The following is a 19,874-nucleotide window of genomic DNA, read 5'->3' as shown; positions in this document are numbered from 1 at the left end:
AGAGAGAGAGAGAGAGAGGAGGAAGGACGTATCGAGAGGGCTACTGGATGCGGACAAAGATGACAATAGAAAATAAATTATCAACTATTGCCCCCCCCCCAGTCTGCCCTTTATCTGATCGTCTTTCTGTCTCCACATCTTCCTCTCTGTCTACCTTTTTGCCTGTCTTTACCCCTGTCAGCTTTCTCGGCTGGCCAGCCTGCCTTTCTATACCTCTAACTTCGTACCTGCCTGCCTTCCACCCTGCCTACCAGTCTCCATCCCTGCCATCATACCTGCCTTCTCCTTGGCAGCCTTCAGACCAAGAGTCATCTCTCCAACTTACACACAACTCTAGAAGCTGTGGTACCCCCCTGGCCTTGTGGCCAGGGGGTACCGTGTGTACCGCCACGGAGGAGTGAGTTACAGTGTAGCGCCGGCCATAGGGTACAGTTGACCCCCCTCCCCCCTCTGTGTACCACTCTAGTAACTTGAAATTACGCACGCTGTAACTTTATGTTTACCATGTAAACTTATGGAACAAAGCCTCTGCTACAGAGTCAAGTTTATGGCTCTTTGCGTAGAACTTGAAGTTTGGAATGTTATCTACTATCATAACACAGATTTAAACTTAACATGCAAGTTTCCGTTTAATGTCTTAAAAAGAGTCTGTATTCGATACATGTCAACAGCGCTCTATAAAAATATACTTAAACAAGTTTTTGAAGTGTCAAAATTTTGTGAATATTTGCCGAGTTTTTGTACTCACCTAATTGTGCTTGCGGGGGTTGAGCTTTGGCTCTATGGTCCCGCCTCTCAACTGTTAATCAACTGCTGAGGAGTTGTGTAAGGAGACCAGTGAAACTGACAAGTGTTTCTTGTAAACTGTTGTAGAGGCTAATCAGGTTAGGTTAGTAGAGCACCTGGAGAGGCTCAACTTTGTAACAGAAGGGAAGCATGAACCCGCCAAACACACACCGAAACTACGACGTTGGTACAACGTTCGAACAAGTTTTAACACCTAACCAGTTATAACAACCAATATAGCAAGTTGTGACAACCTTCTAATACGTCATAAACACGTTAAGCCAAGATGTAACAACTTTATTACAAGTTGTAACAAGCGGAAAATAGAGACAGTTTCGGTTTGTGTTTCCAGGGAATTTAGAAAGGGGCCAAATCGTGCCTGACAAACTTGATTGAGCTCTGTGGCAAGGCTACTAGAATACGACAGGGAAAAAGAAGGCTCGGGGGTAGATTGTATTTTCCTAGACTGTCAAGAAGCATTTGATAATGTTCTTCACGAAAAACTTGTGTGCAAGACGGAGAAGTTAGCTGGTATAACAGGAAGGCACCGAACTGGGTCAGGGAGTACCTGTAGGACAGAAGACAAAGAGCAACAGTCAGAGGAGAAGTTTCGAGCTGGAGGAATGTAACAAGACGGGGTCCTCCAAGGCTCAGTCCTGGCACCACAACTGTTCTTAATTTATGAGAAATTAAATTAAATCTACCCGAGGGAGTGAGCTTGTATATGCCAATGTTTGTAGACGATGCAAAGCCAATAAGAAATATAAAGACAAAGGAGGACTGCAAAAAAGTTACAGGAAGATCTTGACAAACTCCAGGAGTGGTCCAGTAAATGGTTGCTGGAGTTCAATCCCAACAAGTGTAAGGTAATGAAGATGGGAAAGGGAGAAATAAGATTCGAAAACAGTCTACACCACATATGGAAGGCAAGTACAGGAATGGGAGAGAGAAAGAGATTCGGGAGTGGATATAATTCCAACATTAGCCCCAAAGGAACACACACACACACAAGCAAGGTGAGATAGCCAGCATATGGGACTCTGGTAAACATTAGAACGTCTTGTAAAAACCTAAACCAGTACTCTTTGAAGGCAATCTACACAACTGATGTTATACCGAATACCTGAATATACAGCACCGGATTGGAACACACACACACACACACACACACACACACACACACACACACACACACACACACACACACACACACACACACACACACACACACACACATACACAATCTGTACTCAGGAATGACTCAGGAATCTGTACACCTGTTGATTGACGGTTGAGAGGCGGTACCAAAGAGCCAGAGCTCAACCCCTGCAAACACAACTAGGTGAGTACACACACACACACACACACACACACACACACACACACACACACACACACACACACACACACACACACACACACACACACACACACACACACACAAAGTAAATCTAATCCTTAACGTGCCGAGGTTTGCAACAAGATTAGTGCCAGAGATTAGAGGGTTAAGCTACGTATATAAATCGAACGAAATGGACCTCAAAACCCGCCAGGACAGAAGAAGCCGCCGAGATATGATTACAGTATACAAGATACTGAGGGGAATTGAGAAGGAGAAGGACAACCTCTTTAATTTGAGAGAAAGCAGAGCAAGAGGAGGCGAATGGAAGCTGAAAACACAGTGAGTCGAACAACTGTAAGAAAATACACTCGTATCATACGTTTGGGATTCGCAGTCCACGGACCAGAGTTCGATTCCCCGGACGAGGCAGAAATAAATGGGCAGTTTCTTTCACCTGATGCCTCAGTTCACCTAGCAGTAAATATGAACCTGAGAGTTAGACAGCTACTACAGACTGCTTCCTGTGTTTGTGTGTGTGTGTGTGTGTACTCACCTAATTTCACCTAATTGTGCTTGCGGGGGCTGAGCTCTGGCTCTTTGGTCCCGCCTCTCAACCGTCAATCAACTGATGTACAGATTTCTGAGCCTACTGGGCTCTATCATATCTACATTTAAAACTGTGTATGGAGTCAGCCTCCACCACATCACTGACTAATGCATTCCATCCGTTAACTACTCTGACACTGAAAAAGTTCTTTCTAACGTCCCTGTGGCTCATTTGGGTACTCAGTTTCCACCTATGTCTCCTTGTTCGCATACCACCTGTGTTGAATAGTTTATCCATGTCTACCCTGTCAATTCTCCTGAGGATTTTGTAGGTAGTGATCATGTCTCCCCTTACTCTTCTGTCTTTCAGTGTCGTAAGGTGCATCTCTCGCAGCCTTTCCTCGTAACTCATGCCTCTTATCTCCGGGACTAGTCTAGTGGCATACCTCTGAACTTTTTCCAACTTCGTCTTGTGCTTGACAAGGTACGGGCTCCATGCTGGGGCCGCATACTCCAGGATTGGTCTTACATATGTGGTGTACAAGATTCTGAATGATTCCTTACACAGGTTCCTGAACGCCGTTCTGATGTTAGCCAGCCTCGCATATGCCGCAGACGTTATTCTTTTGATGTGGGCTTCAGGAGACAGGTTTGGTGTGATATCAACGCCTAGATCTTTCTCTCTGTCCGTTTCATTAAGTACTTCATCTCCTATTCTGTATCCTGTGTCTTGCCTCCTGTTTCCACTGCCTAGTTTCATTACTCTGCATTTGCTTGGGTTGAACTTCAACAGCCATTTGTTGTATCATTCACTTAGTCTGTCTAGGTCATCTTGTAGCCTCTTACTATCATCCTCTGTTTCAATTCTTCTCATAATTTTTGCATCATCAGCAAACATTGAGAGAAACGAGTCTATACCCTCTGGGAGATCATTTACATATACCAGAAACATTATAGGTCCAAGGACTGACCCCTGCGGGATTCCATTTGTAACGTCTCGCCAATCTGAGACCTCACCCCTCACACTGACTCGTTGTCTCCTGTTGCTTAGGTACTCCTTTATCCAATGGAGTACCTTCCCTTTCACTCCAGCCTGCATCTCCAGCTTTTTCACTAGCCTCTTGTAAGGCACTGTATCAAAGGCTTTCTGTTAATCCAAAAATATGCAGTCTGCCCACCCTTTCCTTTCTTGCCTGGTCGTAGAATTCAAGTAACCCTGTGAGGCAGGACCTGCCATCCCTGAACCCATGTTAATGCTGTGTTACAAAGTTCTTTCGCTCCAGATGTTCCACTAGCTTTCTTCGCACAATCTTCTCCATCAGCTTACATGATATGCAGGTTAGGGACACTGGCCTGTAGTTCAGGGCCTCCTGTCTATCCCCTTTCTTGTATATCGGGACTACGTTAGCTGCTTCCAAATTTCTGGCAGTTCCCCTGTTGCCAGTGATTTGTTATACACTATGGAGAGTGGCAGGCACAGTTCTACTGCTCCTTCCTTTAGTATCCAAGAGGAGATTCCATCTGGGCCTATAGCCTTTGTCACATCCAACTCTAGTAAACACTTCCTTACTTCCCCGCTGGTAATCTCAAATTCTTCCAGTGGTTCCTGGTTAACTATTCCCTCTCTTATATCTGGAATTTCTCCTTGCTCTAAGGTGAAGACCTCCTGGAATTTCATATTCAGTTCCTCACACACTTGTCGTTTGTAGTGAATCTTTCTGCCCCTATCCTTAATTTCATAACCTGTTCCTTTACTGTTATTTTTCTCCTGTGTGTGTGTGTGTGTGTGTGTGTGTGTGTGTGTGTGTGTGTGTGTGTGTGTGTGTGTGTGTGTGTGTGTGTGTGTGTGTGTATGTGTGTGTGTTTTAGAGATAAATATATATGTAGTAACCATAATAGAGTAAAAATAGAATGGTTAGATAGTCGGGGTCCAAGAGCTAATAGCTCGATTCTGCAGGCACAAATAATAAATACACACACACATATATACACACACATACACACACACACACACACACACACACACACACACACACACACACACACATACATATACACACACACACACACATACATATACACACACACACACATCAAATCCATTTCATTAAGCTGGATGAAAGGCAACATTAGGCTGCCCAACCAAGCACATTGTTCTGACGGGGGAATATTAATGTCAGTTTCAGGACACAACATGATATCAGTATTAGTTACCTGTGACTGACCTAAATGTATATATCTTGTGTCCATAATGGGATCAAAGCATTTACAGTTTTGTTCGAAACAGAGTACAAATAAAATATATTCAAACAAATAATAATCCAAATAATGCAAATAAGAATAATAATATTAACATTAACAATAATAATAATTTTATTACACGATTAACTCTACGAGCTTACGTTAACGCATAGCTATATATCAGGCTAGGCATTTACCCTTGAAACAATTCATTTCTCTCGTAAAATTTGTAACGTTAGATAAATTCTCGATTTAAAACGTGTTCCTAAATACAGTACGCCATCAGAGAATTATTAGATAATGCGTTGTAGAATAAAAAGACATCCGGGCATTTGTGTGTAGGAAAGTACTTAAACTATTTTCCTATTTCTCTCTCTTTTGATATTTCACTTTGAGATGAAGTGAAGTAAGTAACAAACGTGTCTAAGATGTCTTATGGCATCTAAAACAGGGGTTTCGGAAGTGTGAGTCCATTGTCCTACCCACCAGACCATGGACGCTCACTCTAAGAAAGGGTATCAGCGGTACCCAATTGAGAATTCAACTTCCTGTCAATACATTTTTGCTTTACTCAAATTGTAATTTGGAGCCGTGTATGCATATTAGATTAACAATACGTACATCTCCACCAATACCAAGAGGTGATAGGGTAAGAAATTGTTCATAAAATGATCATCTGAAAGTTAGAATTAAATTTTCCCCCTCTAAATGGTTCCTCTCACGTGTGACTAATTCTGGTGAGGTTCGTGACTAGTCCGGCATTTTCCTAGTAAACACAACGTTCTTTAACGTTATTACGTCTTTATAATACTACCGTTATTACGACTTTTTTAAACGTTATTACACCCTTTTTTATAATATTACCCTGTTACAACGGGTATAAAAAAAGTATCGTTGATGTTACGGTATATCTTTTCCAGAGTTATTATAATTACTAGGAGACGAAAATATACATAAACACTTCTAGATATATTCATAAACACTTCTAGATACATTCATAAACACTTCTAGATATATATATATTATAATGTAAGCAAGAATAGACTGATTCATGTACCCTCTCTCTCCAATTTCTTAATAACTTACAATACCGACAATAGCCTCTGCCAGTAATGTCAAATTTGAAATCGGATAGATTTTATATTACATATTTTTTTGGGGCGTTCTGCTCACTTGAGCGTTCGTGTTTATCATGGGAATAATTTTATATTCTATACTGTAGTATATTGTCACTTAGAATGCCGCCTTTGTGTAAATGTAATGACAACGGAAGCCCTAATATATGGATTTGATGGTGGGCTTGAAGCCTATCAACAACGGGAGTGTTTGTATGACAACCACACCAGCTTACTGACCAACTACCAGTTACATTTTAGTCCTGGTTTACTGAAAGTAAACTTTCAGTGTGTGTATATATATATATATAATATATATATATATATATATATATATATATATATATATATATATAATATATATATATATATATATATATATATATATATATATATATATATATATATATATATATATATATATATATATATATATATATGCGAACAAGCCTGAATGGTCCCCAGGACAATATGCAACTGAAAACTCACACCCCAGAAGTGACTCGAACCCATACTCCCAGAAGCAACGCAACTGGTATGTACAAGACGCCTTAATCCACTTGACCATCACGACCGGACTAAATGAGGTGATAGCCGAGGCTATTTGAACCACCCCACCGCCGGCACTCGGATAGTAATCTTGGGCATAGCATTTTACCAAATCACCTCATTCACCTCACTTCTGGGGTGTGAGTTTTCAGTTGCATATTGTCCTGGGGACCATTCAGGCTTGTTCGCATTTGTGTTCCTCACGTGTGCCCCAAAGAATGAGGTGATTTGGTAAAATGCTATGCCCAAGATTACTATCCGAGTGCCGGCGGTGGGGTGGTTCAAATAGCCTCGGCTATCACCTCATTTAGTCCGGTCGTGATGGTCAAGTGGATTAAGGCGTCTTGTACATACCAGTTGCGTTGCTTCTGGGAGTATGGGTTCGAGTCACTTCTGGGGTGTGAGTTTTCAGTTATATATATATATATATATATATATATATATATATATATATGTTAAAGTGTGTTTCTCATGTGAGGGGAATCTTCAAAAACCTCTTTAGCCGATTGCTTTGAAATTTTGACATTGATCGCATTCGAATATTCGCGTTTTTATATACCTACTATATACATGCCTCACCTGTGACAGGAAAAAAACAGTTTTTTTTTTTTAACAGCACCATCTGTTGGACGTAAGAGCAACACACGCTGTAATCTCCAAACGTTTTTCACAGATTGCTTTGAAATTTTCACACGACGTTCCATTCAAGTACGCGTGTGTTTTTATATACCTGCTATATTGATGCCACACGTGACAGGTAAAAACTGACTTTTTTGAAAAACAGCGCCATCTGTTGCACGTAAAAGAAACACACGCTATACTAAATATGTTACGATTCCATTTCAAATGTTTCCGATTGCATTGATAAATTGAATTTTCATTAATTTCGATTTATTTTCATTTTGATTCAATTATTATGTATGACATTGCATTGGAATTGAGCTGTGTTGTTTACCATACCGTTCATTTCTTTTTAGATTATTTTTTTATTTTTTCATTGTTTTTCATTTTTTTTAACAGTTTTTCTTATTTTCAAGTTACAGCCCCTCTCCTGTGCCAGGAAAGTCCACTACGGGCTCACCATAACCCGTGCAACGTGGAAATTTTTTGTTCCAAGTAGCGAATCTTAAACAACAAACAACATTTTCTTATTTTTCATTAATGGGAACATCAGATCATTTGATGGTCCCAATTTTCTGATGGGAACATCAGATCATTTGATGGTCCCAATTTTCTGATGGGAACATCAGACCATTTGGAAATGCATCGGACGAGGGAGTGGGTGAGTACCACTCACAACCAGACCATCATCAGAGAAATCTTAACAAACAACACAGAAATCGCTAGCAGGAGGCTCGACATCTGCGAGGCACTACACATCAAAAAGTTAACACCAGCAATCAACAGCCAATTAATGCACAACTATATTCTACCCACTTCAAAACTTCGAACCAATATAAAAGCATCAAGAGGAAGTATGGGCCAATAGGCCTTCTGCAGTTTCTTCCATTCTTATGTTCTCATATCCAAGTGATACCCATTGTTTCGTGTTTTGTCTTGTGCTTGTCTCAAGTTTGTTCACCTCACCCAAAACTGTTGTACCATATATATATATATATATATATATATATATATACAGTCTCCGTGGTGTAGTGGTAAGACACTCGCCTGGCGTTCCGCGAGCGCTATGTCATGGGTTCGTATCCTGGCCGGGGAGGATTTACTGGGCGCAATTCCTTAACTGTAGCCTCTGTTTAACGCAACAGTAAAATGTGTACTTGGATGAAAAAACGATTCTTCGCGGCGGGGATCGTATTCCAGGGACCTGCCCGAAACGCTACGCGTACTAGTGGCTCTACAAGAATGTAACAACTCTTGTATATATATATAATGTGTGTGTGTGTGATCACCCCTAAATGTACACGGTTCCAAGTACATTTAGGGGTGATCCTGGTCAGGTCATTTAGAGTTCTTAGTGATATATAATATACACACCAAGAAACAGAGTACACCTCGGTGTGTATATCCCTCTTTTGTACATTAAATACTTCACCTGTTGGGCTTTATGGTCAGCGACCTATGGAAGGTAATTAGTTCAAAGCGCTTGTTATATTTACATAAAATAATAATTTCTAAAGCTAAGAAATAAATACAAAGAAAACTGAGCCTGTGTCTACCGAAGTGCAGGTAAATAGGAAAGTGAGGGGTAACTATGACATTAAAGATGGGGGAATCGTCAGAGCAGTTTGCAATCGTCAGAGTATAGCATGCCTGTGTACAAACTAGTATGGAACTTTCTTGCACCAAAAGTTTCGCCCTTTATCCGGGCAGGTCGCGTTATACGGACGAAAGATAAGATGGGCCAGGCACGAGACGGCAGGCAGGCATAAAGTCGGACACAACACGGGAAGAATCAGTGGACGAAAAGTCTCCCGACCTGCGCTTGTCTGTCCAGTGAGTCTTGTGAGGCGAGAAGTCTGCCTCCTGGCTGGTTCATAATACTCTTATCTCTGACATTGTGGTCAATTAGAAGTTGATGGGTTGAGGAAATCACGTAACGAAAACATATCTGACCGAAACGCTTTGCGTAAAATAGTGGCTTTAGGCTTTGTATGTACTAGCTCTATCTATAAATCCATCAATGTTCTGTATCTCACCTTACTTTACCTGAATAAATATTTGATTTGATTGAAATTTTGAGAAAGTTATGAAAGCCGACAAATTGATTTTCGAATTAAATAAACGGGTAAAATGTAATTAAATATGTTGTATCGTAGTTAAATATTTGCGTATTCTTTTCAACATTAGGCTAGACAATGTGGACACACATAGCAAAATATACCCTCGTCATCACCACCACAACACCAGCCCTCGTCACCACCACCACAACACCAGCCCTCGTCATCACCACCACAACACCAGCCCTCGTCATCACCACCACAACACCAGCCCTCGTCACCACCACCACAACACCAGCCCTCGTCATCACCACCACAACACCAGCCCTCGTCATCACCACCACAACACCAGCCCTCGTCATCACCACCACAACACCAGCCCTCGTCATCACCACCACAACACCAGCCCTCGTCATCACCACCACAACACCAGCCCTCGTCATCACCACCACAACACCAGCCCTCGTCATCACCACCACAACACCAGCCCTCGTCATCACCACCACAACACCAGCCCTCGTCATCACCACCACAACACCAGCCCTCGTCATCACCACCACAACACCAGCCCTCGTCACCATAACCACAACACCCAGCCCTCGTCACCATAACCACAACACCAGCCCTCGTCACCGTCACCACAACACCAGCCCTCGTCACCACCACCACAACACCCAGCCCTCGTCACCATAACCACAACACCCAGCCCTCGTCACCATAACCACAACACCAGCCCTCGTCACCGTCACCACAACACCAGCCCTCGTCACCACCACCACAACACCCAGCCCTCGTCACCATAACCACAACACCAGCCCTCGTCACCATAACCACAACACCAGCCCTCGTCACCACCACCACAACACCCAGCCCTCGTCACCATAACCACAACACCAGCCCTCGTCACCATAACCACAACACCCAGCCCTAGTCACCATAACCACAACACCAGCCCTCGTCACCATATGCGTCAAGTCTTGACTCTAAAACGCATCAAGTTTCGTCGTCGCCCTCGACTTGGCGCCTTCTTTTGATAACTGTTCACCTCGTCGTCGTCGTCCTTGCACCACCTGGCAGCAACAGCATCATGCAAGTCTTGCCAAATCATAAACACTGACGGACCACTGTGACGCGGTTCCCAACATTATCACTCGTGCAGTTATCGGCGGGGGAGAAAACCTTCACACAAACTACACGACCCACAAAGGAGGAGAAGAAAGGAAAGATGACATAGATCAAAAGAACAAGATGTCAAGAACACCTCATCGTTGAGGGGAAAGTGTATATGCGAATGTCGCTTCAAAATTTTTGAATTAGTAATTCTGGCCCAACAGCACGTCTTAAAATTTTAGTTTCGCGCGCACTTTGCACTATGTTATGTGATAGGTATTTTAGATGTAAGATGTTTACTGTGTGCTTCAAGGAGTTTTATTTATGTGCATCAATGTGCAGGTGCAACATGAGAGGCCAGTGGAGAGTTATGATAGTTTTGTCTGCTTAATGTGCGTTATGAAACTAATATTGTAGCCTCATGGGACACGTTATGTTAGGGTTGAGGTCTGGTACTGGAACAGGCTAGGATATTAGGCGTCGTGTGTGTGTGTGTGTGTGTGTGTGTGTGTGTGTGTGTGTGTGTGTGTGTGTGTGTGTGTGTGTGTGTGTGTGTGTGTGTGTGCGTGTGTGTGTGTGTGTGTGTGTGTGCGTGTACTCAGTTGCAATCACCTCCTCCAGCTTGCAGGGTCGAGCATCTGCTCTTAAGCCCCGCTTTTCCCTCATCAGTAGTGCAATGTAATGACTCTTTTTTTTAACCCGATTTCCTTATCATATTTACATTGTGTATCGAATTATCTTCAACAACTTGCTCATTTAGTCTGTTCCACTTATTTACGAGTCTTAGACTGACAAAGTTCTTTCTAACATCTCTGTGACTCGTCTGAGTTTCCAGTTTCCAACTGACCTCTCGTTTTATTATTCCTCACCTTAATTTATTTTGTATTTCCTTGAACATTGCTTCTATATCTACTTTTGTCCATCCCCTTTAGTATCTTGTATGTTGTTATCATGTCTGCCATATTTCTTCGTTCCTTCAGTGTTGCAAGGTCCAGTTCCTTGAGTATTTCTATTGATTAGTAGTCAGTTTGCCTGTGATTGAACTCTCCTGTTACTAGTAGTTTTCCTTTCAAAGTAAGAGATAATTTAGCAACATTTTGTATGATATTTATGCTGTATGGCTTTTCGTGTCCTTGTCTGGGTCTTCAGTGATTCTCTGGTGGTTATCTTGAGATGATTTCGGGGCTTTAGTGTCCCCACGGCCCGGTCCTCGACCAGGCCTCCACCCCTCAGGAAGCAGCCCGTGACAGCTGACTAACACCCAGGTACCTATTTTACTACTAGGTAACAGGGGCATAGGGTGAAAGAAACTCTGCCTATTGTTTCTCGCCGGCGCCTGGGATCGAACCCTGGACCACAGGATCACAAGTCCAGCGTGCTGGCCGCTCGGCCGACCAGCTCTCTGGTGGGTTGTAAATCACTACAAGAAATATTCTCCTTCCACTGAAATGATTTCTGTAATATTGTCTGCATTATTCGTCTATTCCTCAAAATAAATCTATTCAAACCCGCAGACTTTTGACCAACATTGTCACTCCCTCTTCTCCCTCTCTGCTGTCTTTCTCTTCTTGCTGTCTGCTGTTGTCTGGGGAATGTTGCATTAGTGTTCATTTATTTTAGTTTCTTGCTATTGCGTCAGTTTTTTCATCGTACCTTTCTTTTAATTCATCTACATTGTTTGTCATTCCATCAGCATTATTTTATCTGATTTTAGGCTCTTTATTGATACTCTGTTCTCTACATGGGCCTAGTACCCATATAGCACTAGGTCCTAATACTACATGTAATACTATGCACTATCCCGCCAAACACACACCGAAACTACGACGTTGGTACAACGTTCGAACAAGTTTTAACACTTCCTAACCAGTTATAACAACCAATATAGCAAGTTGTAACAACGTTCTAATGCGTCATAAACACGTTAAGCCAAGATGTAACAACTTTATTACAAGCTGTAACAAGCGGAAATTTGAGACAGTTTCGGTTTGTGTTTCCAGGGATATAGTAGCCACGTAGTACTAGGCTGGTTAAGGTGAAGACGAAATAGAAAGAAGTGGAGGATTGGATTTAGGAGAGGACCTGAGTATGGAAGGAAACATGTGTTTGCATGTGTGTGGGGGGGGGGGGATTCACCAAGCACTGAAGTGTCTCTTTGCGAAACCTTTACACCTTTTGTTCAATCTTGGCGACTTAGTTTGCATTTATTAAACATTTTATGAGCTGGCAACCTCGGGATCCAATTTTTGTAAGTTCATGTACTGTTTATGAACTACAGATGAAGCCGCCTTGATTGAAGGAAAGATGTATATGTTTCGTAATTGGACACGTAAATGCTTGTTGAATTCTGACCTGTGTTGCGGGGCGCCTGCTTGAAAGGAAAGCTTGACTTGTGTTACGTCTTTGTACTCTGTTGTAAACGAAACACATCACTTATTTCGTGGCAAAATGTCATAGAAAGTTTGCTAAGTGTGTTTCGCCGTGAAATACACGGAGCTGCAGGGCCCAAATATTCTTCAGGAGGGAGAAAACTTTCTTTTCTAACTGTCGCTGTTAAAGATATGAAAGGATTTAAAACTTTACTCGACACACACACTCACACATTATATATATATATATATATATATATATATATATATATATATATATATATATATATATATATATATATATATATATATACGCACATGGTCAAATACTGCCCGGCGCCATTAGAGTACAGTAGTATTATAGTGGGCCCTGATATCATACTGTAGTGGGGCCTGATATCATATTGTAGTGGGCCTTGATATCATACTGTAGTGGGCCCTGATATCATACTATAGTGGGCCCTGATATCATACTATTGTGGGCCCTGGTATCATACTATTGTGGCCCCTGATATCGTACTGACATCACCAACTGGACATTGCGTGTTGTTACGTTTCGAGATAGCAATATAGCCATAGGCTTAAACAACCTAGGGGAGGGGGGGGGCCCATTGGACAGTATTATTAAACCCGGATATCGCTTACATAACGTATAGTGCGGTGGATAATACAGCAGTTTGTATGATAGATGATACAGCATACTGTATTATAGGACAACGTTAACCCCCCCCCCCCCCCACACACACACTATAAAAACTAACCCTTCGACTTGATGATATAAAATTGCGAAAATTAGCATTTTTGTTAAATGTAAATTGTTATTATTTCAAATTTTTGTTAAAATTTAGTGTTAGATAACTAGATTTTAGATTTAGATAACTAGTGTTATCTTCTTGAGGTTATCTTGAGATGATTTCGGGGATTTAAACTAATTCTAATTCGGCCGCCTCTGGGCTTTGATGGGTGAGAAGGACGAACAGATTTGACGAAATATACGAACACCTGTTCACTCTTTCCCTCTTTTTTTTTCGCTAGTATTAGAGCCGCTTTTGGTTAAGCTTCCCATATCCGCCGTCGTTTGCACTGGGAATGAAAAGTCCGGATTGCGTTGGGCTGTATCGTGGGTCTAGTGTTGACAGGAGAGGAGAGTGGGGGGGGGGAGGGGGGAGAGAGAGAGAGAGGGAATGGTGAGAGAGGAGGAGGAGTGAGAGAGAGAGAGAGAGAGAGAGAGAGAGAGAAGGGGGGGGGGGGACTGAGAAGGGAAGGGTATAAGAGTGGAAGGGTGGCAGGTCGGCGTTCAATCCCCGACCGTCCACAAGAGGTTGGGCACCATTCCTTTCCCCCCGTCTCATCCCAAATCCTTATCCTGACTCCTTCCCAGTGCCATATAGTCGTAATGGCTTGGCGCTGTTCCCTAATAGTTCCCTTCCCCCTTTACCTGTTCATTAATGTTCCCATTAACGTCCATACACTCCCATTCCCCTATTACCTTCGTCATTCCCCTCTCAACCTGCCTCATTCCCCTCTCAACCTGCCTCATTCACTTCTTAACCTGCCTCATTCACTTCTTAACCTGCCTCATTCACTTCTTAACCTGCCTCATTCCCCTCTCAACCTGCCTCATTCACTTCTTAACCTGCCTCATTCCCCTCTCAACCTGCCTCATTCACTTCTTAACCTGCCTCATTCCCCTCTCAACCTGCCTCATTCACTTCTTAACCTGCCTCATTCCCCTCTCAACCTGCCTCATTCACTTCTTAACCTGCCTCATTCCCCTCTCAACCTGCCTCATTCACTTCTTAACCTGCCTCATTCCCCTCTCAACCTGCCTCATTCACTTCTTAACCTGCCTCATTCCCCTCTCAACCTGCCTCATTCCCCTCTCAACCTGCCTCATTCACTTCTTAACCTGCCTCATTCACCTCTGAAACTCCCCCCCCCCCAGATCAACACCCCCGTCAATCCCTCATGTTCAACAGTCCCCCCCCCTCCTCATCAACTCCCCCATCAACCTCCTTGCTTTCTTTCCACTCCAAAAAAAAGTTAGAATGACGATAAAGTTGATCAATTCCATCTCCGTCGGCCCTCTGTAAGTTACACCTTTTCTTACGTTATTCCTCAATCTTTCAGTCTCCTTTGACGGCCGCCCGGATGGGGGCAGTTGGCCGCGTGGATAGTTGACGTTGACTACTTGCCCGCTGGCACTGTCGCGGACGTCGTTGGAGGGTCGCGGACGTCGTTGGAGGGTCGTGGACGTCGTTGGAGGGTCGCGGACGTCGTTGGAGGGTCGTGGACGTCGTTGGAGGGTCGTGGACGTCGTTGGAGGGTCGTGGACGTCGTTGGAGGGTCATGGACGTTGTTAGAGGGGTCGTGGACGTCGTTGGAGGGTCGTGGACGTCGTTGGAGGGTCGTGGACGTCGTTGGAGGGTCGTGAACGTCGTTGGAGGGTTGTGGACGTCGTTGGAGGGTTGTGGACGTCGTTGGAGGGTCATGGACGTTGTTAGAGGGGTCGTGGACGTCGTTGGAGGGTCGTGGACGTCGTTGGAGGGGTCATGGACGTCGTTGGAGGGTCGTGGACGTCGTTGGAGGGTCGGACGTCGTTGGAGGGTCGTAGACGTCGTTGGAGGGTCGTGGACGTCGTTGGAGCGTCGTGGACGTCGTTGGAGGGTTGTGGACGTCGTTGGAGGGTTGTGGACGTCGTTGGAGGGTCGTGGACGTTGTTGGTGGGTTGTGGACGTCGTTGGAGGGTCGTGGACGTCGTTGGTGGGTTGTGGACGTCGTTGGAGGGTCGTGGACGTCGTTGGAGGGTTGTGGACGTCGTTGGAGGGTCGTGGACGTCGTTGGAGGGTCGTGGACGTCGTTGGAGGGTCGAGGACGTCGTTGCAGGGTCGGGGACGTCGTTGGAGGGTCGGGGACGTCGTTGGAGGGTCGTGGACGTCGTTGGAGGGTCGTGGACGTCGTTGGATGGTCGTGTACGTCGTTGGAGGGTCGTGGACGTCGTTGGAGGGTCGTGGACGTCGTTGGAGGGTCGTGAACGTCGTTGGAGGGTCGTGGACGTCGTTGGAGGGTCGCGGACGTCGGTGGAGGGTCGCGGACGTCGTTGGAGGGTCGCGGACGTCGTTGGAGGGTCGCGGACGTCGTTAAAAGGTCGTGGACGTCGTTGGAGGATCGTGGACGTCGTTGGAAGGTCGTGGACGTCGTTGGAGGGTCGTGGACGTCGTTGGAGGGTCGTGGACGTCGTTGGAGGATCGTGGACGTCGTTGGAAGGTTGTGGACGTCGTTGGAAGGTCGTGGACGTCGTTGGAGGGTCGTGGACGTCGTTGGAGGGTCGTGAACGTCGTTGGAGGGTTGTGGACGTCGTTGGAGGGTTGTGGACGTCGTTGGAGGGTCATGGACGTTGTTAGAGGGGTCGTGGACGTCGTTGGAGGGTCGTGGACGTCGTTGGAGGGGTCATGGACGTCGTTGGAGGGTCGTGGACGTCGTTGGAGGGTCGGACGTCGTTGGAGGGTCGTAGACGTCGTTGGAGGGTCGTGGACGTCGTTGGAGGGTCGTGGACGTCGTTGGAGGGTTGTGGACGTCGTTGGAGGGTTGTGGACGTCGTTGGAGGGTCGTGGACGTTGTTGGTGGGTTGTGGACGTCGTTGGAGGGTCGTGGACGTCGTTGGTGGGTTGTGGACGTCGTTGGAGGGTCGTGGACGTCGTTGGAGGGTTGTGGACGTCGTTGGAGGGTCGTGGACGTCGTTGGAGGGTCGTGGACGTCGTTGGAGGGTCGAGGACGTCGTTGCAGGGTCGGGGACGTCGTTGGAGGGTCGGGGACGTCGTTGGAGGGTCGTGGACGTCGTTGGAGGGTCGTGGACGTCGTTGGATGGTCGTGTACGTCGTTGGAGGGTCGTGGACGTCGTTGGAGGGTCGTGGACGTCGTTGGAGGGTCGTGGACGTCGTTGGAGGGTCGTGGACGTCGTTGGAGGGTCGCGGACGTCGGTGGAGGGTCGCGGACGTCGTTGGAGGGTCGCGGACGTCGTTGGAGGGTCGCGGACGTCGTTAAAAGGTTGTGGACGTCGTTGGAGGATCGTGGACGTCGTTGGAAGGTCGTGGACGTCGTTGGAGGGTCGTGGACGTCGTTGGAGGGTCGTGGACGTCGTTGGAGGATCGTGGACGTCGTTGGAAGGTTGTGGACGTCGTTGGAAGGTCGTGGACGTCGTTGGAGGGTCGTGGACGTCGTTGGAGGGTCTTGGACGTCGTTGGAGGGTCGTGGATGTCGTTGGAGGGTCGTGGACGTCGGTGGAGGGTCGCGGACGTCGTTGGAGGGTCGCGGACGTCGTTGGAGGGTCGCGGACGTCGTTGGAGGGTCGCGGGCGTCGTTGGAGGGTCGTGGACGTCGTTGGAGGGGTCATGGACGTCGTTGGAGGGTCGTGGACGTCGTTGGAGGGTCGCGGACGTCGTTGGAGGGTCGTGGACGTCGTTGGAGGGTCGCGAACGTCGTTCGGGTCGCGTTGACGAACAAGAGAAAGGAACGTTTACGAGCAAGACAAAAAGACTCGTTTACTAATGACAAAAATACATGGTTAAGAAAGAGAGAAAGTAAAAAAAAAAAGCTGTGGACGTTTCCTTGTGTTTTCAAGGGCCGCTGGAGCTCCCTGATCACATTGACTTGATTGAAGCCAATAAAGATTGACTTCTTAAGGCGCTAGAGCTAATTTTTCCACTCAGCCTCTGTGATGGGCCGTCTCCTACGGGTTCGTTGAGAGAGAAGTTGAGTTCTGTGCTATAAGACTCAGAGGCGGAGGAGTAGAATACACACACACACACACACACACACACACACGCACACACACACATGGGTGAGGCGGGTTGTATGTTTCTGGTTCGGTAAAACAGTCGTGTTTTTAACGGAGTGGCCAACCGAGAGAACGAGCTGATAGTTTACGTATGTTAGTGGATGGTTTCCAAGAGTATCGCCGTGATCTTGGTTGGTATGAGCTCGAGGCGAGAGGTTATGATTCCCCTTGTGGGGGGGACAGGAAGCCTGTAGGTATAGGCTTGTCGAGATCCCTCTATGCAAGAACCTTGCAACAGTAACAGTTACGCGACTACATAAACATGACTTTAAATGTGACACCATTAATGTAAATATTCAAACGACAAGGTTGTTGAATTCTTTTCATCGCGGTGCCAGTAAGTCATGTAGGAACATCAGGGAACGACATGGAGGATCAAGCTGCGGAAACTTGCAACTAATAGGAGAGGAGGAATGTAGATACTTACATACCAGACTCTGGGACAGATTTAGAAAATAATTCATGATGGAGCAATGCAGAATATGTAGAACAACTTTCCATTCAGCTGAGCTCTAGGAGGTTCGAATCGTGAACCCCCACGTGTGTGAGGCCGAAACTGTATCGACCGAGCTATTGAGTAGCCTTAATAAGGAAACTTTCTTTATTAAGACTACTTTATAGCTCAGTCGACTGAGACTCGGGTTCGAGTCTCCTAGAGCCCAGGTGAGGGGGAGGGATATCGGGGGAAAACGCCAAGTCATTACGACTATATAGCACTAGGAAGGGGTGAGGATAAGGATTTGGGATGGGATTCAAAGAAGGAATGGTGCCCAACCACTTGGACGGTCGGAGATTGAACGCCGACCTGCATGAAGCGAGACCGTCGCTCTACCGTCCAGCCCAGGTGAATGGAATGTTTATGTCCGCGGAAGTGTTGATGACAATGTTTATGTAGAGTGTCTCTCCTCAAGTGAGGCAGCTCTCACGTGAGAGAGTCCTGACTCTTTGTGTGCAACTCCATGCTGAAATGTTCCTCACAGAGTTCACAATAAATAAGCTGAACATTTTGAAGACCACTCCCCCCCCCCATCCTCTATCTCTCTCCTATCTAGCAGACATCTTCAATTACTCGAATGACCTAAAGTAATTGAAGAAGTCCCCTTCAATTACTTCCAACGACCCATTTGTGTGAGGAGGCACTCTCCACTATTTTGCAGATCAAAACAATATCCGAGAACTGCCTCCAGGAGGAGCTGGCCCCCCTGGCGTGATGGCGCCTCTCCTCAACTTGTTGCTCAAAAGCAACATAAAACAAAAATCTCAATGTGGAGTCCATGTTAGAATATCCCGTTTTCTATGCTTGAAGAAATTTATCCATTTTCTTAACTTTTGTCCGTTTTCCATATCGGGTTTTCTTAGTATTTTCTTAGCATCTTTAATGTACAATATTTGGAGAAGACGCACAATAAGTTATTAAGTAGTATTTCTTTTAAGTAAGCTTTATGATTGTATTAGTGAAGCATTTGTAATCCCAGGAGTTAGAATTAATGACTTGAATGATGCAATTGAACAACATAGTTGAATGACATGTGACAGGCCGCTCACGTGGCACTTATAGACACACTTGTCACCTCAGGTACATTGTTGTCATTCATAGTAATAACAATAATAATAATAATAATAATAATAATAATAATAATAATAATAATAATAATAATAGAAACAGCCCATTCTTAGAGTATATCCATTACGAGACACCAGACCCTCCCCCTCAAACCACTTTGATAGTTATCTAGATATTTGTGATGGTCTGAAATTAAGCATATTGCTGTTCCACTAATTGTCTACTTGTGAACTTGCAAGTGAACCTTTGTCCTAAACAAAGGATATTTTCAAGTTATGACTTTATTGTATTATAAGTTGTTAATTTAATACATAAAAAAGTATTTGCTGAACTCTTTTTCTTTAAATGGTCTGAGGAATTTTGCTTTCTGTAAATAAAATACTATGGAGGTACTCAAATAGTTTTTGAATTCCACATATCACTTTTTTTTTAGAATAATACACACTATTATTGTAGCCAAACGTATTGAAACCTAATATAGGGTTCAATAACCTACCCTAACTAGGGATAGGGAGTATATAATAGCAGCAGTTTCGTAGTTGTTTTGAAGTTCAAGTTCAAGTATATTTATTGAGACAAGAAAGAAATACATCTCAAAGGGATAGAGTAACTTAGGCTATTTCTACTCCCTATTGTTTTGAAGTCATTACATCCAGAGAAACTATTCTCTGAGGACAGCTTGCCCCTTGATAACAGTATTCATCATAACTCTGGCACTCGTCCGGTCTCCGCCACGT

The 19,874-nt window shown here is 44.8% G+C and overlaps 1 protein-coding gene across 1 annotated transcript in view; it reads right to left on the bottom strand.

Annotated features, from left to right (window-relative positions):
- The window catches only part of LOC123750423 (uncharacterized), a 97,982-nt gene that overhangs the window by 18,694 nt on the left and 59,414 nt on the right, over positions 1-19,874 (bottom strand). The gene's annotated exons all lie outside the window — the stretch shown is intronic.

This window comes from Procambarus clarkii, chromosome 13, assembly GCF_040958095.1.
Source record: "Procambarus clarkii isolate CNS0578487 chromosome 13, FALCON_Pclarkii_2.0, whole genome shotgun sequence".
NCBI classification, from domain to species: Eukaryota; Metazoa; Arthropoda; class Malacostraca; order Decapoda; family Cambaridae; genus Procambarus; species Procambarus clarkii.
The sequence above is the reverse complement of the archived record's forward strand: the minus strand, read 5'-3'. Positions and strand labels throughout refer to the sequence as shown.